General features: G+C 43.1%; 1 pseudogene; it reads left to right on the forward strand.

The window, feature by feature from the left end:
- LOC103088497 (sal-like protein 4) overlaps positions 1 to 10,114 on the forward strand; it is a 26,086-nt pseudogene extending 15,972 nt beyond the window's left edge.
- Positions 10,115 to 23,938: the final 13,824 nt, after the last annotated feature.

The raw sequence follows: 23,938 nt of genomic DNA on the forward strand, positions 1-23,938 counted from the left end.
TCGGGGCCCGGGGCTCGGGGGCCCAGCCGCTCCGTGGGATGTGGGATCCTCCTGGACCGGGACATGAACCCTGTCGCCTGCATCGGCAGGCGGACTCTCAACCACTGCGCCATCAGGGAAGCTCCCGCCCACCCCACCCCCCACTTTTAAAATTGAAGTATAGTTGATACTGTGTTAATTTCAGGTTACAGCAAAGTGATTTAGTTATATATACACTTTTTTTTTCAGATTATTTTCCATTATAGGTTATTACAAGATATTGAATATAGTTCCCTGAACTATACAGTAAAACCCTTGTTGCTTATCTATCTCATGTATAGTAGTTTATATCTGTTCATCCCATATTCCTAATTTATCCCTCCCCCCTCCCTTTCCCCTCTGGTAACCATAAGTTTGTTTTCTATGTCTGTGAGTCTGTTTCTGTTTTGTATATAGATTCATTTGTATTCTTTTTTAGATTCTGCATATAAGTAATATCATATAATATTTGTTTTTCTCTGTCTGACTTACTTCACTTAGTATGATATCCTCTAGATCCATCCATGTTGCTGCAAATGGCAATATTTCATTCTTTTTTATGGCTGAGTAATATTCCATTGTGTATGTGTATCTCATATATATATATATATATATATATATGTAATCTTCTTAAACCAGTTGTCTGTTGATAGGCACTTGAGTTGTTCCCATGTCTTGGCTATTATAAATAGTGCTGCTATGAACACTGGAGTGCATGTATCTTTTCAAATTAGAGTTTTCATCTTTTCCGGATATATGCCCAGGAGTGGGATTGCTAGATCATATGATAACTCTATTCTTAGTTTTTTAAGGAACTTTCATACTGTTTTCCATAGCAGCTGCACGAATTTACATTTCCTGACAGTGTACGAAGGTTCCCTTTTCTCTACACCCTCTCCAGCATTTATTATTTGTAGGCTTTTTGAAGATGGCCTTTCTGACCAGTGCGAGATGATACATCACTGTGGTATTGATTTGCATTTTTCTAATAATTAGCAGTGTTGAGCATCTCTTCCTGTGCCTGTTGGCCATCTGTATGTCTTCTTTGGAGAAATGTCTATTTAGGTCTTCTGCCCATTTTTTGATTGGGTTGTTTGGTTTTTTTGATATTGAATTGTATGAGCTGATGGTATATATTGGATATTAACTTCTTGTCAGTTGCATTGCATCATTTGCAAATATTTTCTCCCATTCCATAGGTTGTCTTTTCATTTTGGCGATTGTTTCCTTTGCTGTGCAAAAGCTTTTAAGTTTGATTAGGTCCCATTTGCTTATTTTTGCTTTTATTTCTTTTGCCTTGGGAGGCTGATCTAAGGAAATATTGCTACAATTTAGGTCTGAGAACGTTTTGCCTATTTTCTCTTCTAGGAGTTTTATGATGTCATGTCATATTTAGGTCTTTAAACCATTTTGAGTTTATTTTTTTAAATGGTGTGAGGGAGTGCTCTGATTTCATTGAATAACATGTAGCTGTCCAGCTTTCCCAATACCACTTGCTGAAGAGACTGTCTTTTCTCCACTGTATATTCTTGTCTCCTTTGTTGTAGATTAATTGACCATAGGTGTGTGGGTTTATTTCTGGGCTCTCTATTGTGTTCCATTGACCTATATGTCTGTTTTTGTGCCAGTATCATGCTTTTTTTTTAATTTTTTATTAAAGTTTTTTTTTTAATTTATTTTTTGGCTGCGTCGAGTATTAGCTGTGGCACGCAGGATCTTTCGTTGCGATATGTGGGCTCTTCATTGCGGTGCACAGGCTTCTCTCTAGTTGTGGCACATGGGCTCCAGAGCGTATGGGCTCTCTAGTTGTGGTACGTGAGCTCAGTAGTTGGGGCACCCTGGCTTAGTTGCCCTGCGGCATGTGGGATCTTAGTTCTGTGACCAGAGATCGAACGGGTGTCCCCTGCGTTGCAAGATGGATTCCTTTTTTTTTTTTTTTTTTGGGTGGTACGCAGGCCTCTCACTGCTGTGGCCTCTCCCATTGCAGAGCACAGGCTCCGGACGTGCAGGCTCAGCGGCCATGGCTCACGGGCCCAGCCGCTCTGCGGCATGTGGGATCCTCCCGGACCGGGGCACAAACCCGTGTCCCCTGCATCGGCAGGCGGACTGTCAACCACTGCGCCACCAGGGAAGCCCCCGCAAGATGGACTCTTAACCACTGGACCACCAGGGAAGTCCATCATGCTGTTTTAATTACTGTAGCTTTGTGGTATTGTCTGAAGTCTGGGAGGGTTATGCCTCCAGCTTTGTTCTTTTTCCTCAGGATTGCTTTGGCGATTCTGGGTCTTTTGTGCTTCCATATAAATTTTAGAATTATTTGTTCTAGTTCTGTGAAAAATGTCATGGGTATTTTGATAGGGATTGCATTGAATCTGTAGATTGCTTTGGATAGTATGGCCATTTTAACAATATTAATTCTTTCAATCTAAGAGCATGGGATATCTTTCCATTTCCTTGAGTCATCTTCAATTTCCTTTATCAGTGTTTTATAGTTTTCAGCATATAGTTTTCAGTTTTATAGTTAACTCTTTGGTTAAGTTTATTCCTAGTTTTTTTGTTGCTGTTGTTGTTGTTGTTTGTTTGCTTTGATGCAATTTTAAATGTTTTTTACTATCTTTGTTATTTCATTTTAGTATAATTGTAAGAAATGCAACAGATTTCTGTATCTTAGTCTTGTATCCTGCTACCTTGATGAATTCATTTATTAGTTCTAATAGTTTTTGTGTGGAGTTTCTAGGGTTTTCTATATAGAGTATCAGGTCATCTACAAACAGTGACAGTTTTACCTCTACCCTTCCAATTTAGATACCTTTTATTTCTTTTTCTTGTCTGACTGCTGTGGCTAGGACTTCTAATACTATGTTGAATAGAAGTGGTGAGAGTGGGAATCCTTGTCTTGTTCCTGAATTTAGCAGGAAGGCTTTCATCTTTTCACCATTGAGTATTATGTTGGCTGTTGGTTAGTCATAAATTGTTTTTATTTTGTTTAGATATGTTCCCTCTGTACCCACTTTGGTGAGAGTTTTTATCATGAATGGATGTTGAATTTTATCAAATGCTTTTTCCGCATCTATCGAGATGATCATGTGGCTTTTTTCTTTTCTTTTATAATGTGGTGTGTCACATTGATTGATTTGCATATAGTTAACACCCTCGTGACCATGGAATGGGTCCAACTTGATCATGGTGTATGATTCTTATGTCTGTTGTTGGATTTGGTGGTTTTATTTTTTTAATGTCTTATTATTTTCAGTAGCTTTAATTATATATTTAAATTAGAATCCCCAATTCTTAAAAACCTTAATTTCCAGTGACAACCAAGAAGCAAGTGATAGTTACCAAAACCTGGAGAAACTATTTTAGATGATTTTTAGAACATAATTATTCTTATGGTTTACCTAAAAGCTCTTATCTCATTTATATTTAAAGTTTCATCATATCAAGTTATTTTTCTTGCTGACAAATTTGCAACAGATATAACAAGATTTCATTTAACTTTTATTAAACCTAGATGCAGTGAAAGTACTATATTTAATGTTGATGGCTCTAAAGACGTGTCTATATTAATTAGATCAACAAACTTAAACATTAATACCAGGTATTAATTTAATACTATGTATTTCCCAGTTCACATGAACCTGAAACTCATTTAGCTTAATTTCTCTTGTATTTAGAATTGTTTGGTTTGTAAGCACTTACTTTTCTTTAAACCAATTAAATAGAGCTCATTTACAGATTAACCTCAGCAATATTATCCAAAGACAAACAAACAGAGAGACATCATAGCTCTCACTTCAAAATTTCATCCCTGAGTCAGATACAGCAATGTAAAACCCATCAGTTTACAAAAGAGGTTGGATTAAAGTTGGTTTTCTGGCAGATGGAACAAATCAAGCTCACTTGTCTAGATGGCTAAACCCTTTCTACTAATATTTATGGAAAACAAGTCAAGTTCTAAATTACTGTACCCACTTTTTCAAAATTTGCATTTTAAAAAGATGGCAGAGGTAAGGGTTCTTGAGAAGACCAGATAGGACATTTGTATCTCAAAGATACAGGCAACTTTCTCCTAAGATGACTTTGTTTCCCCTTTGTTTAGTATTTACAAGCCTCTTAAGATCTCCCGTATTTATTAGAAAAACAATCAATTTGTTCCCCACTGTCAATGTTACCCGGCCCCCTGTGGGGAAATCAGAATCGGACGCCTCAAGTGCAAGGAAGTCTGGTGGCCTCTTACAAGATATTGGGGCAAGGGAAATTGCCCTGCTGCATAAGTGGCTCCCGGTCCAAATTGGGTGCCCTGTCTGGTCTTAGATGGTGATACTAAACCAGGTCCCTGTGCCCTAGAGGTTACCATAGAAACTTCTATTTGATCCCCTTGGGTAGGGGAAACAGGAGGCAGTGAATATGTTGGCGGCATGGGAGGGGGCAGTTGGAACAACTGCCAGTGTCACCAGCTCGGCCATTGGGGGAGCTGGATAGGCTGGAGGGGGGTTTCAGTTTTGAAATAACATGTCCCCACTCTCATTTTTTTCTATTCACTTGTAGAACAGGTTTCCCCTTGGGTTTCCTTTCAGACCCCTGCACCATAAGGTGGCAGCCCTCTGACTCCTTTTCCTCCTGATGCAATATAGCATAAATGCTCCTACATATGGAATCTCATCTCTTTTCCCTGCTCTTTTTTTTTTTAAATAAATTTATATATTTATTTATTTATTTTTGGGTGTGTTGAGTCTTCATTGCGGTGCACGGGCTTCTCATAGCGGTGGCTTGTCTTGTTGCGGAGCACAGGCTCTAGGTGCGTGGGCTTCAGTAGTTGTGGCACGCGGGCTCAGTAGTTGTGGCTTGCGGGATCTAGTGCGCAGGCTCAGTAGTTGTGGCGCACAGGTTTAGTTGCTCTGCGGCATGTGGGGTCTTCCTGAACCAGGGCTTGAACCCATGTGCCCTGCATCAGCAGGCGGAATCTTAACCACTGCGCCACCAGGGAAGTCCTTCCCTGCTCTTTTGCAGAACATTTTTAACTGCGAGATTGTGTAATAATTGAGTGAGCCATTCAGGGGCCATCGTTCTTCTGATCCTAACACATATTGGGTCCACACCCTATTACAATAATACATCATGTCTTTCTTAGTCATAGGTTCATGGGTATGTTTTGCCCATTTATCTAATATATTCCCCAAAGGGCTCTCCTTCAGGATAGATACTTTCCACTTTTAAAAGTTTGATAACACCAAGACAGAAAAGACGCAGACAAATTCCAACACAAAAGGCACAAATTCTAGCACTGATGCACACAAAACCAAGAGAAAACCAAGACAAGACCACCGAACCAGTTCCCAAATCGGGTAGACTTACCCTACAAAACCAGTGTAGTAGTTCCCAGTGAACCGGTTCCCAGAATCAGGTAGAGTCCAACAACAATTCCCCCCTCTAGCAGGGTACCCCCACCAGATTGGCTTTCCCATAAAGGAAAAACCCAGACTGAGGGGGAAATGTGTTCTTAGCATGCATGCCGAAGTGACTTACCCTCCAGAATCGAATCGAGTCCGTCGACTTGTAGCCCCAGATGGAACCAAAGTTCCCCAAATGGAAGTTTGTCGGTTCCTTGCCTCGACTGCCAAGCGCTGGGGTAGGTGGTGCCGCTTCAAGGGAACTTTGAAGGGAAGATCCTCAGGACAATGGTCCTGGCAGCTGCTAGGGCCCTGCCCCAATATTCCCTGAGCGGGGCTGGCTAGCCATGAGCAGCAAGGCTCCTAGCTGGCTAAGCCAAATTTGTTACTGAGTCCAAGCTTGCCCTGCTCGCTGGATGACAGGCTAACGAATTGGAGATGAGGTGTTGAGGCAGAGGAATAGAACTTTATTTGGAAATCTGGCAGACTGAGAAGATGGCAGACTAGTGTCTCTGAAAAACCATCTTATCTGGGTCTGGATGCCAGTTTCTTTTATAGAATCAGAGAGGGAGAGGCGGTGAGGAAGTGAAGTAAAAGGGCCATCAGTCTTGCAAAACATCTCCTGGAATCTAGATGCGGTTTTGTAATAGCTTTCTATTTGCTGCTGTAACATTACCACAAGCTTAGTGGCTTACAGGATACAAATTTATCTTACAGTCCTGGAGGTCAGCAGTACAAAATGGGTCCCAGTGCTAAAATCAAGGTGTTGGCAGGGCTGCATTCCCTTCTAGAGACTTCAGGGGAGAATCGGCTTCCTTGCCTTTTCCAGTTTCTGGAGGCTGCCCACATTCCTTGGCTCTGGTCCCTTCCCCCCATCTTCAAAGCCAGCAGGTTCAGCCTTTCTCACATCACATCATTCTGACTCACTTCCATTGTCACATTTCTTTCTCTGACTCTGTCTCCTCTTCTGCCTCCCTCTTCCACTTTTAAGGGCTCTTGTGATTGCATTGTGCCCATGTGGATAATTCAGGATAATTTCTCTATGTTCAGGTTGGCTGATTAGCAACCTAGATTCCACCTTCAATCTTTTTAAAAATTACCTAATTAATTAATTAATTTAGTTGCTCCAGGGCTCCTTAGTTGTGGCAGGCAGGCTCCTTAGTTGCGTCTTGCAGGCTCTTCAGTTGTGGCATACGAACTCTTAGTTGCAGCATGCGTACGGGATCTAGTTCCCTGACCAGGGATCAAACCCGGGCCCCCTGCATTGGGAATGTGGAGTCTTCACCACTGCACCAGCAGGGAAGTCCCCATCTTCAATCTTAATTCACCTTTGCCATGTAATGTGCCATGTTCAGTGGTTCTGGGGATTAGGATGTGGACATATTTGAGGAGGCATTATTCTACCTACCACAAATTAAGAACTTAAAGACAGCATCAGGAATTTACTGGGACATGTGCGTTCCTGCCGAAGGGGGGTGAATTTCCCAGCTCCAGGAATTTGTGGCAGAGTGGGCAAATAACCGCGGCTCTCCAGGAGCCCCGATGCTCGCACCACGTCGAGGCGCCAAGTAGGCGAAACTGCAACACATCACCTGGGAGTTGGACCAGGGTGACCAGGAGGACAGCAGCTGCAGCAGGGGGCCCCTGAGCGTGCATACGCGGCCCCAGCGGCGCCGGTGGCGGGGGAGCCGGGTGCCCCAATGAACCCCCCCAGGGGGTGGCGATGACGTGACTGTGGACCGAGCAGGGATAAAGAGGCCTCGGCCGGAGGAGACTCACATCTGTGAGAAACGCTGTGCCGAGTTGTTCAGTTTCTCAGAGTTCTTAGACCATAAGAAAAATTGCACTAAACATCCACCTGTCCTCATCATGAACGACAGTGAGGGGCCGGTGCCTTCAGAAGATTTCTCTGGGGCTGTGCTGAGCCACCAGCCACGCAGCCCAAGCAGGAAGGATGGTCACAGAGAGGACGGTGGCAGCTCAGGGGACACGAAGGAGAAGCCGGGGCAGAGTCCGTCATGTACTTCAAGACGGAGGCCGCCCTGCCACCCACACCTCAGGACATAAGCTATTACCCAAAGGCAAAGTGGCCAACACCAATGTCACGCGTCAAGCACTACGGGGCACCAAGGTGGCCGTGAACCGGCGGAGCGCGGACGCGCCCCCAGCCCTGCTGCCCAGCGCCAGCAGCATCCCCTGGGTCCTCGAGCAGATCCTGTGTCTGCAGCAGCAGCAGATCCAGCTAGCGGAGCAGATCCACGTGCAGGTGAACCTGTGGGCCTCCCACACCCTCCACTCCAGCGGCGTGGCTGGAGCCGACTCCCTGAAGACGCTGGGCGGCCACGTTTCCCAGCGGGCTTCGGCGGCTGTGGCTCTACTCATCCGGAAAGCGGGGAGCCCAGCTTTGCCCCCTGAACACCTGGAAACCAGCCAAGCTACCTCACACCAGCATCCCTTCCGTTGCGAGCTCCGCGTCCCCGGCGCTGACGCCCTTCGCCCTGAAGCCAGATGGGACCCAGGTGCTCCCCGGTGTTCTGTCGCGCCCCTCGGGGGTGTTGCTACCTCAGGCCCCAGGCTCTGTGCTCTTCCAGAGCCCCTTCTCCGCCTTAGCATTAGACCCGTCCAAGAAAGGGAAAGGAAGCCACCGAGTGTCTCCCCGGTACATGTCAAAGCCAAGGACGATGTCCTCCACAAGCACAAGTGTAAGTACTGTAGCAAGGTTTTGGGGACTGATAGCTCCTTGCAGATCCACCTCCGCTCCCACACCGGAGAGACCCTTCGTGTGCTCTGCCTGCGGCCACTGGTTCACCACCAAGGGCAACCTCAAGGTGCACTTTCATCAGCATCCCCAGGTGAAGGCAAACCCCCAGCTGTTTGCCGAGTTCCATGACAAGATGACAGCGGGCAGTGTCCTTCCCTACGCGCTCTCTGGCCCTGTCTCCGTAGATGAACCTCTCTAAGGAGAGCCCGTCTTTGCGACGGGGACCCCCAGTGTAGGGCTACCACAGAATCTCTCTTCGGGGACTAACCCCAAGGACCTCATGGTGGCCCGTTGCCCAACAAACTGCAGCCCAGGCCTTCTCCGGAAAGTGAGGATGGATCCATCCTACCCAGGGTGAGGTTAAACCATGATTCCCTGAGGGTCGGTGGCTTCCAAGGGAGTGGGACACCTGAGCCGGGGTCCGAGACCCTGAAATTGCAGCAGCTGGTGGAGAACATCGACAAGACCACCACCGATCCCAACGAATGTCTCATATGCCACCGTGTCTTAAGCTGCCAAAGTTCCCTCATAATGCATTACTGCACCCACACCGGGGAGAGGCCGTTCCAGTGTAAGATCTGTGGTCGAGACTTCTCCACCAAAGGCACCCTGAAGGTGCACTTTGGGGTGCACCGGACCAACACGTCCATAAAGATGCAGCATTCATGCCCCATCCGCCAGAAGTTTACCAACGCAGTCATGCTTGCAGCAGCATATTCAGATGCATATGGGCAGTCAGATTCCCAACACACCTCTGCCAGAGAATCCCTGTGACTTTATGTGTCCCGAGCCAATGACGGTCGATGAAAATGTCAGTACAAGCATTGTCTGTCATGATGATGTTGAGAGCATTGATGCAGATGAAGTCTGCTCCCAGGAGGCCCCTGGCAGCTCCTTGAAGGTCCCCATGCCCCTTCCCAGCATCCACTCGCCATCACCTACACTAGGGCTGGCCTCGGTGGCTTCCCTAGATGCCCCGGGGAAGGCGGGTCTTGCTGGTCTTGTCCTGCAGCGACAGAGAAGCCAAGAAAATGGTTCAGTGGAGAGTGATGGCTTGACCAACGACTCTTCCTCCTCGGTGATGGGGGACCAGGAGTATGTGAGCCGAGGTCCAGATGTCCTGGAGACCACTTCCTTCCAGGCAGTCTCCCCAGCCAGTAGCCAAGCGGAGAGTGTCAAGTCCAAGTCACCTGATGCTGGTGGCAAAGTGGACAGCTCCGAGAACAGCCACACTGAGATGGAAGGTCGGAGCAGTGGCCCACCGACATTTATCTGAGCCCAGCCAACCTATGTCAAAGTTGAATTTCCTGGTGCATTTGTTGGTCCTGCGACCATGCCCCCAGGTATGACAGCCTTGTTAGCGGTCCAGCCCCGAAGGCAGGCCAAGCAGCACAGCTGCACAAGGTGCAGGAAGAACTTCTCACCTGCGCGCGCGCTTCAGATTCACGAGCAGACTCACGCTGGGGAGAAGCCTCTCGTGTGTAACATTTGTGGGCGAGCTTCTACCACCAAAGGCAACTTGAAGGTCCATTATATGACGCACGGGGCCAACAATAGCTCGGCACGCCGTGGCAGGAAGCTGGCCATGGAGAACACCATGGCTCTATTAGGAACGGAGGGGAAGAGGGTCCCCGAGATATTTCCCAAGGAAATCCTGGCCCCTTCAGTGACTGTGGACCCTGTTGTGTGGAACCAGTACACCACCATGCTCTACGGTGACCTGGCCATGAAGACCAGCGAAATCTCTGTGATCCAGTGTGGTGGCATTCCCACCCTCCCGGTGTCTCTGGGGGCCAGGTCTGTGGTGAATAACACTGCTACCTCCAAGATGGACGGCTCCCAGTCGGCCATGAGTGCCGAGATGGAGAAGCCGGGAGCTGCCGACAGCGTCCCCAAACACCAGTTCCCTCACTTCCTGAAGGAAAACAAGATGGCCACCAGCTAAGCTACAGGAGAGCGCACGTCGAAGGAGCAGTGCAGTGACCTCTCTAGATCTGTACCTCTTTTGTTTGTTTTCCTTAAAGATCCCCATCTCCTCCAGTTTTCTTCCTGATGTGCAAATAATGTTTTGAGTTGTGACCGCAACCTCAGCCACATCCTACAATCACAATGTTGCTATGCTGCTTTGCAAAAACAAACAAACAAAAAGAAAAAAAAAATCATACTAAAACAAATACAGACTATTAATTTTTTTTAATTTCGGAAAGAAGTGAGTCTTGCAGAGTACTTTTGTTACTTGCAACAAACTATATACATAAAACCTTTACAACCTAGAGTAACTGTTTCCACAGACTGTCACCTATTTCAAGTTGGAAGGTGTTGAACCACCATGGAGAAGACAACTGTTTTGCCTGTTTGGGGGTTGGGGGAGTGGGTAGGTGGGTACTGTATACTTACTTCTGGGGTGACTGTATGCGGGTAAATGGACGTCTGTTTAGGGACCTGTTTTGTATTCTCCCAACCCTACACCCATTTTTCTCTTCTTTTTGAATGTACTTTTTTTTTTTTTAAACCAAGGTTGTAAAATTCCAAATTTTTTCCCAACCTTGGAACCTTAAGTAGAATGCCCTCAAGTGGACGGAGTTTAGTCCTTAGAGAGTCAACGTGTGTCGCTGCTTATTCAAATGCAGTTCAGTTGGAGCCCCAAGAGTGCCAAGGTCCTCCCTATGCTTTCCAGATGCCCTTCTTCCTAAAACCAGGAGAGGTGAGCACCTGAGCAGGGAATCTCAGGTGACTTAATTTAGTTCACCAGTGCCTACTCTGAAGAGCTGGGTATCCGTTCTTGAAGAAACAAGCTCACCAGAAGGGTGTGTTTTCTTATTATATACTAATAACTTCTTATACTAATTTGTACCAGAAGTTCCTTGATTGTGACTTATGCCAAGTAATTATGAAGATTTTTATTTTTTTTTCTGAGTATTGCATGAAGGCTACCAAGTTGGAACAGGCAAGTCTTGGGTGTGAAAGCTTTAATTTATCTACGTCATTCGTGTGTTATTTTTGTAGCTATTGCCTCTATTTTCTTACTTGATGACCGCTGAAGTTGTTCCTAGGCCCTGTCGTAAACCTAAGAGTTGATGTATTCGTGGAACAGCTGGAAGTTCAAGATGTTGTTATGGCTCTTTTTTTCTTAATCCCCCTTTTGTATATGTGATATTAAGCAGACAATGAAGCTTTACTCTTGAGGATTTAACAAGGAAGGAGAAAGAAAGACCCACATTTCTGGGTGAAGTCTTTGCCCCTCAATGCGGAAAAGTGGATTGTGACTGTTCTCAAGTCTGTCTCTCGGTAATTGCACCTGATTTTAGGATCCAAAAAAATTTTTTTTTGTTTTGCCAAGTTGTGCCTTTCCTTCTGGAATTGTAAGTGAACACAGTAATAGGACCTGTTTACACTGTGAAGTGGCTATTGTTACAGACAATACACCAGAGGCTTTCTCACTTGTTAAGCTAATAATGCCTTGTGAATGTATTATCTACAGAGAAACCTCTGTAGTTTTTACCTGCTGATGCTGTCTGTTGGAGAATAAATTTTGGATGTTTCTTTGTTTCACCAAAAAAAAAAAAAAAAAATGACAGCATCAGCATTTTCTCCTGAACCATCAAAAAGATGATTGACATTTGAAATACTCCAAATGTATAAATTCTAAAGTTTAAATGTTTGAAATGCTCAGGAGACAGTTTGCATGGACATGGAAAGGTAAGTCTCTCTGTAGGCTAACCCCTAATTTAGAGGCAAGAAATTTATTGGAAAAAAATCAGGTTATTTTTACAAACTGGCTATTTATTTTTGAATAATTCAGGAAAAATTCCCCATTGCTTAATTTCAGTGATATCCTCCCAGCAACAGTACTAATCATATACAATATAACCATAGCATTCCATAGTACCCACGTCTTAAATTTTGAAATGTAAAATACCCATAACGTAAAACCAGAGGGGAAAAATTCGTATAAAGCATTTTAAAATCAGCAAAGCATTATCCTTTTCTTAGCCAACAGGGAAGCTTTTTCATAATACCACTGAGATTACTCCCTCCTTCCTTGAAGACAAAGTTATGCTTAAAGCTGCCCAAATATGTAAAGACAATGATGAATAGAGTTTCCTGCAGATACATCACCAAATGAGAAAAAGGGTGAATTTTACGGTACATGAGTTATGGTATTGAATTATATCTCAATAAAGATGTTACTAAAAAAAGTTCAGAGACTCAGAAGTGGTAGATCTTCCACATTTAAGTAAAACTAGGCTTTTCAATAACAGTTTATATGTACTGAGTGCTTATTAAGGACCAGAATTTTTCTAAGTATTCTCTTAGAAATACTCATCTAATCCTTACAATAACCCTATAAGATAAGCACCCCACAGATAAAGAAACTGTGGCTTGCCTAAGATCACACAATAGTAAATGGCAGAATTGGGATCTGAACTCAGGCCATCTAAATTCAGAGTCCTATTTCTTAACCAATTCACTGCTTATGTTCTTAAGCACTATACTATGCCATACTGCTTTCTTGAATGCAAGGAGTCCCTTATTAGAACACAATTATTTGGGACCCAATTCAAATACTACTAGATATTCTAGCAAAGAACTATGGTATAAGAGGAACTTATTATTGCACTCTAAATAGCTGTATATTTTGGCAGAACTAAATAATATAATCAAGAAGAATCAGCCTACAGTCAAACCTGGTTTGATAAAATATGAAAGGTTATAAAGTAGAGCAAGTCGTCATAGACAAAAACCCCTTCCTCCCAAGTCCAATAGACGTTTGTTATTCTGCTGTATGCCCTTTTAAATTTTTATCAAGAAGAAAAATGATGCAATTAGAGAAGACCATATATTACACATCCCATAAACATTTTCTTTAGTAGTCTAAACAAAGTGGTTTGACATCAAGATAAAATATAAATATCTTCAATAACCACTCTGATGTATAACTGCCATTAGAATTTCTATGTCACTTAAAAAAATACCTTTCTCTTTTGTTTCTATTTCTGTTAAGTTATTTTGGTGGGGAAAATTGAAGTCTATATGAGAAATGAGGGAACATTTCAATAGAATTTGTTTTTTGTCTTCACAAAATAAAAGGCATACATCTGTTAAACAGAACACAAAAGGATAAGGTAGTAACAGTTCATGCTTTATAATAAAGGTGACATTTCTTTGATCTTTTGTTTTAAAATTAAGCTCAAGCGTCCTGCTTGACTAACTTTCACAAACCTAAAGTTTTGTGCCTTACAAGCTGCACGAAGTAAAGTCTTCTCAGAAATTGGTGGTGCTGTTTACCCTAAAAGTTTCCTGCATACAAAGGCATATTATCACTCTCACCCTGTGCCAAGGTTTCACAGGATACTAGGACAGGGGGATGGAGTAAAAACTGCATCAGAAGAGCAGGCTAGTTGGCTTGGATGTGTGCCTGTATTAGAATTCCCATTACAAACGTGAGCAGTATGGCTGTGAGCTTCTCTCAGAGATGTGGAAAAGAAGAAAATGTGGCAACTAGCTACTTACTGACTGAGTTTCTTCCACTGCTTTCTTCCATGTCTCTCTTATCCAAAACCCCAAGCTTCATCTCCATCAAGATGCCTTCCGACATCTGTTCTATACTCCACCACCGCTGAGTCTTTGTGCAAGCTGCCCAGACCCCTGGAGAAATTGTCTTCTTTCTACTAAACCCAACCTCCCCATCACCACCTGCAACACATACACACATACACCTTCTAGGCTTTTTCTGCTTCAACTCACCACTGAACTCACTTAATTCCAGGATTCTTTTTTTGCGGTACGCGGGCCTCTCACTGCTGTGGCCTCTCCCGCTGCGGAGCACAGGCTCCGGACGCGCAGGCTCCGCGGCCATGGCTCACGGGCCCAGCCGCTCCGCGGCATGTGGGACCTTCCCGGACCGGGGCACGAACCCGTGTCCCCTGCATCGGCAGGTGGACTCTCAACCACTGCGCCACCAGGGAAGCCCCAGGAATTTTTCATTATCTTTCTCATTCATTCATTTGATAATTTTGTTCAACCAACATCCACTCATTTAGAACAAAAACTATGTGCCAAACATTGCGAAAACAACCTTTAAGTGACATTTCTTCTAAGCAATTTTGCAACTAACTAGTGCACGTGTATATTTATAGGATAAATCTGTCTCACTCTCCGTCCTGTTGCTAGATGGGGGCTTGCTGGATCTTTGTAGCACTCTGGACTCTGGCATACTACTGATACTCAATAAATTCTAGTTAACCTACTAAGAGACTGATGCTGCCAACAGCAGCTATTCTAGCTACACTTCACAGTAAGAGAAAGTAAATGCCCTTTGTCTCACATTTCTGAGCCACGCCACTCCAGCCGACTTTTGACCCATCCTCCTCCCTCCCCCATCCTAGTCACCAAAACAAACATGGACTATTTTTGCCCAATAAGTAACCATATATCCCATTCAACTTTGGCCAAAAACAGGAACCCTGAGGTTCAGAATCCTAGTTTGTTGTTTAAAATACTGCTCATTATCTGTGAATTAAAGTGATGTCTTAGAATACAGGGACAAGGAGACAGGATTTGAGTCCCAGGGCTGCCACAAATCAGCTGTGACATCCTGGGCAAGCCACAAGTTTTTGGAGGTTTAGCATCCTTATCTGTAAGACGGAAATGCTGGTACCTGCTTTCAGAGGCTTCTTGGGAGCATGAAATAGGGACTGTATAAGAGGGTGCTTTGGGGACTTCCCTGGTGGCACAGTGGTTAAGAATCTGTCTGCCAATGTAGGGGACACAGGTTCAAGCCCTGGTCCAGGAAGATGCCACGTGCTGCGGAGCAACTGAGCCCGTGTGCCACAACTGCTGAAGAACTATGGTCAGAGATCTGCATCTCTCTCTCCTCCCCAGTGGGCTTTCCTTATTGACAAGAGGGGGGAGTGCAAGTTTTGATTTGTGGTTTAATTACATACTGGCTTTTGAATTTCTGAAAAAAAATTTTCTAAGTAACAAATATCTGCTAAGCGTTTTTTATACATTATCTTAAGAGGAAGATTTGAATTTATTATTCTGATTGGGAGTAAAAAGATAGAGTAAAAGATGATATAATAGGTGGTTTTCAGATCAACGGATTGGGGATGATACAGTTTCCCACAAAAATATTCATGGCATGGGTTTTCCAACTTTGTAACCTTCTGCCTGACCCAAATGGACCCCCTGCTTCAAAGTGGGGCTCCAGACGTCAAGGTCTTACAGATGGGGTCTATTTTACTCCTAGGTGTTTAGGGAACCAGTATCCCCCCTACAATTCATGCCAACCCCAATGACCCTGCCTAGTGAACATGCCAACCCTGGTGAAGCATTTCTTTTTTTTTCTTCCGTATCCAACCCGTCCATTTGCTCTGCTGCATTCCCGGAACACCTTCTAGGTGTCCCTGTTGCCATCAAACCCCTGCCTTCTGCCCCAGAGAGAAGGAACATGCCTGTAGTTCCATTCAGGAACTAGAACCTCAGATGCCCCCAAAGAATATGTGAGGGTTTGATAGGGTCGTTTTGAGTCTGTCTTTTGACGCTATCCATATTTTCACATTTGCCTCTCTTTTATAAAAGGTAAAACATCTAACTTTTGGCCTCGTTTGATTACTAAACAATGTGTCCAGTAGATGAGGCAATCCCATCTCTGTGCCACTCATCCCTGACACCCATCCCCAACACCTGTCCCTTAGGAAGCCACACCATTCTTCATGAGAAGTCCAGGCTGCCCCTTACCACTTGGCCTGACCTGGGGTGAGGCTTTTTCTCACAGCCATGCTATTTGGTCCTGTGCCCCCTGCTTCACTCCTCTTGAAGGAGGAAGTTTGGCCCTCAAATCAACTCTAATACTCCACTGCCTACTGCTTCCTTCTCTCCCTCCACCTGCTTCCTCTCTTCCCCCAGAGGAGCTCTCCAAGCTCAGTGAATAAATTCAGCCTCATGACATTTGCCCCCTCTTTTTTAGAGTCTCTCATTACAGTTGCACTTTGCCTAAACTTACACAACAAAATCGTGGCAAAAAATGTCACGATAATCCAATTCGTTTGCTCCCAGGAACTTTCTCCAGCAAGCTGACTCTGTTGAATTAACTGAAGAGCCCTGTCTCCCTAATGTATATTCTTAGACTATTGGTCCATCATAGTCAACTCCTTTGTGCTAGTTTTTTATTTAAATTGTAGGCATAGCTGGCAAAAGATCAACAGCAACACTGAGACATAATTTATCTGCCAGCAACAAAGGAGGCTCATAGGTAAGGAAGACGGACAATCAGGAAAAAGAAAGGTCTGTGGATAGACTTGCTTCCACTTTGAGAACAGTCTGAGTCAGAACAGACAGTTACAAGCGTGTTAACTGGGGCACCAGCAGGACAAATCTCCTTCCATTCTAATTCACAAAGGTGTTTATGCCCCAGTTACCGTTGGAAAATTTTACTTATTTCTTTGGGCTTTGAGGTCTATGACCTGGTTTTCAGTTTACCTTTTCTACTTGGCCTACAGCTTCTGTATTCGAAAGCACAGGGCAATTCCATTTTATTCGAGGCAGGAATGATCTTTCAGGACTACTCCTGAATGAGAGTCAGGAGCAGGGGAAAGATTTCTCCTCTCTTCCTCTCTCATCTCCTCTGCATTCTTCCCCACACAGCCCCAAGGCCCTCCTGACTGAACTCCAATTCTCCTATCAGCTCTTCAGCCTTGAGTGTAATCAAATGGGTTTTGCACTAAGTTAAACTTGAAATATCATGAGAAGAGATACACATTAAGTCTTATCAGTCATTTGCATTTTGATAAAAAGTAGTTGATTGTATCTCTTTTCCACTTTCCCACAGGGCAAGTTTTAAGAAAAGGGAAAAGAGCAAATGGGTCTTGGACACTGAGGGGGAATAAGGGTCATGGAAGACTCTAGAGTCCAAGTGCCTACATCACAGTCTAGCCAAAAGCAGGGTCAATAGGGATTCCTATTTCCAGTTCTGCCACATCCCCTTGGCCCCATGTGGTGTCTGTCCAAAGGCAAACAGCTCACTCCTCTCATCACTATCTAAGACATGGGAGGAAGAAAAAGTAAATGGATTGCAAGTGGGGAGCCAAAAAGAGATCAAGTCAATGGTTTGGGGGTGAGGTGCAATTCCTTAAGTTTAACCTTATTTTCTTGTTAGTCGGTACCCCAGTGCAAGTTCAAGTCTTCAACCGATCTTTGTTTTCAGAGTTACAGGAGCCAAGTGATGTACAACAAAGGCACAATGATTCTTGGAGTGAGATGGGGAAGGAACCCAATGGCCATCATCTTGGGACATTGAGTCTGAGTTTTGATTAAAAACTTGACCCAGAGATTTCTGAAATGTGAATGGAAAAAATAGCCATTTCAAGACTGCAAGCAGTTTTCAGTCTTATGAGCAAGGACATCTATAAGGGCCAGTCAGGACCAGCTATATAATGTGTAGGGCTCAGTGCAAGGTGAAAATGCAAATGGAATTTTGTAAAAATTCCAAAATGGTGACAGCAGAGCACTAAAACAAACCCCCCTTCTAAGCATGGGCCCCTGTGGAATTGCACAGGGTGCAGCCACATGAAACTGGCCATGGGGCCATTTAATTACTCAAATGTGGAGTGTAGAACCTCTTCTCACATGGGAATGGTTGAGACATGACTACAAGGAGCAAAACTGCTGTTTAAAAAACATGACTTTCGTAAAGACAAGAATCTGGACTGTTTGACTTATTATCACCATATCAGTGAATACAGAGCAGCTGCTCACTAAATATTTGCTGGGGGAAAAATATGAATAAACAAGCATAAAATAACGTGTGCAGTAAGAAGCTGTGTCGTTACAGACTTGTGTCTGCTTCCAAGTTTTCTCTGTAGTGACCAAGAGGCACATGAAAAGATGCCCAACATCACCAATTATTAGAGAAATGCAAATCAAAACTCCAATGAGGAATCACCTCACACTGGTCAGAATGGCCATCACCAAGAAATCTACAAAAAATAAATGCTCGAGAGGGTGTGGAGATAAGGGAACCCTCTTGCACTCTTGGTGGGAATGTGAATTGGTACAGTCACTATGGAGAACAGTATGGAGGTTCCTCAAAAAACTAAAAATAGAACTACCATATGACCCAGCAATCCCACTACTGGGCATATACCCAGAGAAAACCATAATTCAAAAAGACATATGCACCCAATATTCATTGCATCACTATTTACAATAGCCAGGTCATACATGGAAGCAAACTATGTGTCCATTGGCAGACGAATGGATAAAGAAGATGTGGTATATATACAAAGGAATATTACTCAGCCACAAAAAGGAACAAAATTGGGTAATTTATAGAGACATGGATGGACCTAGAGACAGTCATACAAAGTGAAGTAAGTCAGAAAGAGAAAAACAAATGTAGTATATTAACGCATATGTGTGGAATCTAGAAAAATGGTACAGATGAACCTGTTTGCAAGGGAGGAATAGAGACACAGACAGAGAGAACAAACGTATGGACACCAAGGGGGGAAAGGGGGAGTGGGATGAATTGGGAGATGGGGATTGACATATATACACTAACATGTATAAAATAGATAACTAATGAGAACCTGCTGTATAGCTTAGTGCTCTGTGGTGACCTAAATGGGAAGGAAATCCAAAAAGGAGGGGATATGTGTATACATATGGCTGACTCACTTCACTGTACAGTAGAAACTAACTCAACATTGTAAAACTATACCCCAATTAAAAAAAAAAGTTTTCTCTGTAGGAAACTGACCCTTAAGTGCAGGTAAACCATTGCCTGTGCTTATGAAAACATGAATATTCTTTAGGAAGCATTTACTCGAGGAAACCAAGGGGCTGTTTGCATTAAAGGGCTTGAGAGAATCTGAGCACATATGATACCCTAGAGTGGAGAGGACTGAGGGTAGCCCCACTACACTCAGGAGCAGGCCCTTCTTATCACTCCTGAAAGGAACCCAGAGCCTTTCTTTTACCTCAACTGTTAGAAGCATCAGGAGTGTGTCTTGAGGCATTAGTACAAGCAGTGGGCTTAAGAGGATGGGCACTGCCGTCAGACTAGCTTCATTATTACCTTATTGGGCAAGTTACTTAATCTTTCTGTGTCTTAGTTTTCTCATCTATAAAATGGAGGGATAATATAGTATCTGCCTCCCAGGGCTGTTTAAAGGATCCAAGGAGTTTTATGTGTCACGCCCTTAGAACAGTACCTGGAACATGGTGAGTGCTATATAAGTATTTGCTGCTTATTATAACCCTCTTTGGAAGGACACCATTGCCTGTGGCAATAATGAGGCCCCTTCAAGCACCCTCCCAGACAGTAAGCGCTGATGAAGGGAACAGGAACAGAAGAGAAGGAAAAGGCTGGACGCTGCCAATCAACAAGTGTGTGAGCACTTCCATGCCTCTTCCCCTACCTTAGCAAATTGCCCAAAATAGCCAAGGAAGGAGGGTTCTTTACTTGGTGGGGCCTTGGGGTGAGAGGGTATTGGGGGTTGACAGCCTGCAGGTACAGGAACTTCAGGCACCAATGCTATGATGTGACTTGACACTATTTTTATCAGAGGCAGAGTTGCACAGTGGCATCAACACATCTTGATGGATATAAGCAAGGGTTCTAGAGTCAGACTGAATTCAAGTCCTGGTCTATCATGTGGTCAAAGCTAATCTAATGGTGTAATTAGAACTCAACCATGAGTGATAATCTTTCTAAAAAGGCAAAGTTGAACTGGGGATTCTATGTCCTCCTAATTTCTCACAGAAGACCAAATCTATGTTTGAATAACCAAAAAGTCTGCTAGCCTAATAGGCACCTATGTGCCAGTCAGGAAAAGTCTTCATTTCTTGAGGCTGACAAGCCTCAAGCTGGACTTTACTCCCAAATCCCCCTCTTTCCAGGAGCCCTTGTTCAGCACCTAACCTTAACACATATAATCTGAGCACAGTTAACCAATGTAGTTACTATTTTAATTTGAAGGAAAAAAAACTTGGAAGAAAAATGTCATTTAATTAAAAAATAATAAAGTCTATGGATTTTACATAAATTTTTGCAAATATTCAAGATCAGGAAGACTGAATCCTGAAAGCCAGGGCCAGTCTTACTCTTGTACGAGAATTAGGATCCTAAGCAGAAAACAAGATATATGATCATTCTTAGACGGAAGTGTTTGTAAATGGTTTGCCAAACAGAGATTGGAATTGAAAACTAATGGTTACTCTCACCATCATATATGAAGCATAGCAATAGTAATAAAACAATTTTCCTCATGAATTCTTTAAGCAAAAAATCCTAAGAGTAATTTGAGAAAGTTGTATAGTAAATTATCTCTGCCATTTTGAAATAGGGAGAAAGCAGATACATTAAAATATCCTCTGCATGTAATTTACATATAGCTGCAAGGTATAATGAAGTCAGTAGTAAGAGATGTGAAACCCTTGGATTAGGAGAGAAGAAATGATTTATAATTTTCACAGTTACCACCGACTTTGTGTATTTTCCCGGTTTGTATTCTCCCGTGACCTATAGAACAGTCCTGTCAAGAATGCTTCCCAAGACGGGGGATTTCTTTCCCTGGTGGTATGGAAGGATGAGAGTTGGACTGAGTGAGGATATGGGAGTGTCAGTTTGCACTTTACCACCAATCAGCTGGACTGCATGAAATGACCTTCTTTTCATTCTCCATCTGGGAAACTCCTATTCATCTTTCAAAACTCAGCTCAACTGCTACTTCCTCTGGGAAGCCTTCCAGGACACCCCCAGGGAAAGTCTCTGCGTTCTTATACACTTTGCTCAGTCTCTTTTAGAGTATTTTTTGCTGTTTCATAATTTTGGTTTACCATACATGGTTTTCTGACTAAAAAATAACTTTCTCAAAGGCAGGCAACGTGACCTGCTATCTTTATTTCTTGGGCACCTAGCACGGTATTTGACTAAATAAATGATTAATTGAATTAATGTCCCTAGGTACCTCATGCAAACTCTCTGGTACTGCATTTTCTTCATCTGTAAAAGGAAGGCATCCATCTGTTTTCTCAAGTTCCCATCCAGTTCAAATGCTACTTGAATGTATAATATTTAGTTACAGATATTCCATCCAGATCTTTTCTAGGGGTAGGGCAGACTGAGTTACCTCTGGGATTCTGCCATCTCCTCGTTGTACCCTCTCCATGCAGCTGATTCCCCTGCACATCCTGGATATGACTTTTCCACAGGCCCTTGCCCTCAGCTACTTGTCAGTAGTGTCAAGGTTCAGAGCACAGATCCTGGAGACAGACTGTCTGAATACAAATACTGGCTCTAGCACTTATTAGCTATATGACCTTGGGAATGTTATTTAACCCCTCAATTCCCTAATTTTCAAATAGGGATGATGATGGTGATGATGATAATGATGGTGATAATAAATTGCGTCTACCTCATAGGGTGTCTAAGACGGGTTCTGATCAATCACAGTGAATGCCAGCCTTCCTGGACATAGGACTCTACCCCACCCCATGCTGAGTGTGTTGTGGTTGTTGACTGTTTTAGAGAATGGGAAAAATAAGGTTTTAGTAAAAGATACTACAATAGATATTTTCAATAGGCAAAGGGGGAGGCATGATCCAGGTCAAGTCCAGGCCCTAGAAGGCTCACCCCAAGACAGGTTTCCAAGCTCTGTTGATTTCACAGGCAATAAATAATGAGACCAGGCTGTGGAAATTACTCTTCCTCTGTCTACTTTTTATCAGAAAATAATATTAGGTGGTTTCTCAAGAGTTATGTTTCTCTGATCGTAACTGCAACTTAAGAAACTGTTATTTTTAATAATAGTAATTAATAGTAGAATAACACTTTATTTTTTTTTCATAAGATTCTCACAAACCTGTGAGATGGGTAAAGAAGTTATTATCTGCTCTTTTAAAAGAGTGATCACTAATCTATTGTATTTAGGAGTGTTAAACGTAAGATTTTTGGCAGTGCTTTGGAAACTTACATGGACATTGATGAATCAGCAGAGTAACTCAGATTTTCTCCATCAGTTTCCTGGAATCTAATTGTAAACCTTGGATGATTTTAGAGTCTAAGTATAATAACTTATATTAAATGGACCCATAGCTTAGAAATTGTTGCTGTCACAAATAATATATTACTTCACTTACTCCAAGAATATAAGGTAACTTTTTAAATTCACAGAGCAAACTAGAAATAGACATGCCAAATTCATAGATTAGGTATAAAATGTTGTAGCAGCATACCTTTGAAATACAAATCTATCAGGAGCTCTATAGACCACCTCTCCTTTATGGAAATGAACATGGTGTCTGGTCACAAATTAAAATTCCACTTGACAGAATACATGGTGCAGAATGAATAATCTTCACTCAAGCAATTCACAATTATACTCCTAATCCTATCTCATTGTTCATTATATTAATACAGACTTGACTTTTAAGGGAATGCTTGACAACGGTTAAAACTAATGCCTTAAAATGTAAGCTTGGGTATAGATACAGATCTATGGAATAGATATTAACATATAATAGCTGGATCTTCTGTATTGAATTCTAGATGGGTATTTGTTTGCTGGTAATCTTATTTGACAAGTCCAGAGAAAAAGAATTATATCAACTCATCACTAAATGCAATTCCGGCGATGCTTCCTTATTCCTGAGAGCAAGTGAGGTAAGCAACCTTTTTTTATTGGGCAGATTGATGGAATAATATTTTGGAAAAATTATAGGGAGTAAACAGATGGGAAATGGGAGAAAAGCCACATGGGTAAGAAAAATCATGAGTTTTCACTATATAACTATAAAATATAAAGGACAATTCTTTTGGGAACTCCATAGGTCACTTGATTCAACAACAGTGATATATTTTCGTTTCAGCAAAGCTTCTAAACTTTGGGAGTACAGGAGTTTTATGACATACGGCTCTCAGCACCAGCTGTGACAGAGAAAAAGGGCTGTTGATAGAATAATTCTGATTAAGATAATGAGATCCTTGGCTGGCCACATTTAATAGCCTCACAGGAAATTTTAGGGTGGAAGTCAGCCAACAAGCCCATCTTCATTTGCCCTTTCCTTTGAGTTGGCATAAAGAGCAGACACTTATTTCTCTGAAAAATTAATTCCTTAAAAAAATTTTAATGGAGTCACTTCACATGGTAGTCCAGCCTATATTTTAAATTAGGTAAAAGCTTTAAAATAACTCCCTATCTTACTGGCTTGCTACATCCCCTTCTTGTCCTCATTATGTCATCCTGGGCATTGTGTCATGACTACGAAAGGTGGAGGGAACATTCAAGAACTGGAACCATTTGAGATGGGAGTGTTGCGGTCCGGGAGCCACACGCCTGGAGTCGAGTTCCCCGGCAAATGCGACCCGTGCCCCAACCAAGGACACCCGAGAATCACCAACACCAAGTAGAAAGATTAGCAAAGGATTTATACAAGTATAGAAGCTTACACAAACTGTCCGGACAGGGTCCCACTCGGAGAGAAGTGAGTGAGACCCCGACTAACAGTCGGGCGAGGCTTTTATACCCTTAACCCGGTTCTTCCCGCCCCAAGCAAGCAAGCAAAGCAACTTTCTTACAGAAGCCAAAATGTGCTGTTAGCCCTGAAGCTGTTCTTCCGTTTCTTTCGTCACATTCCCCCCTTTTTCTAGGAACTAATCAAATCCTTGATTCCTGGTCTTCCGTATTCAGGAGGTATGTTTCATTTTGGGCTAAAGTTTGCCCAGTCAATCCGTCTGTTAAAAGGATATCCTCCCACTTGCCCC

The sequence above is a fragment of the Lipotes vexillifer genome, unplaced genomic scaffold (assembly GCF_000442215.2).
Source record: "Lipotes vexillifer unplaced genomic scaffold, Lipotes_vexillifer_v1.1 scaffold10, whole genome shotgun sequence".
NCBI classification, from domain to species: Eukaryota; Metazoa; Chordata; class Mammalia; order Artiodactyla; family Lipotidae; genus Lipotes; species Lipotes vexillifer.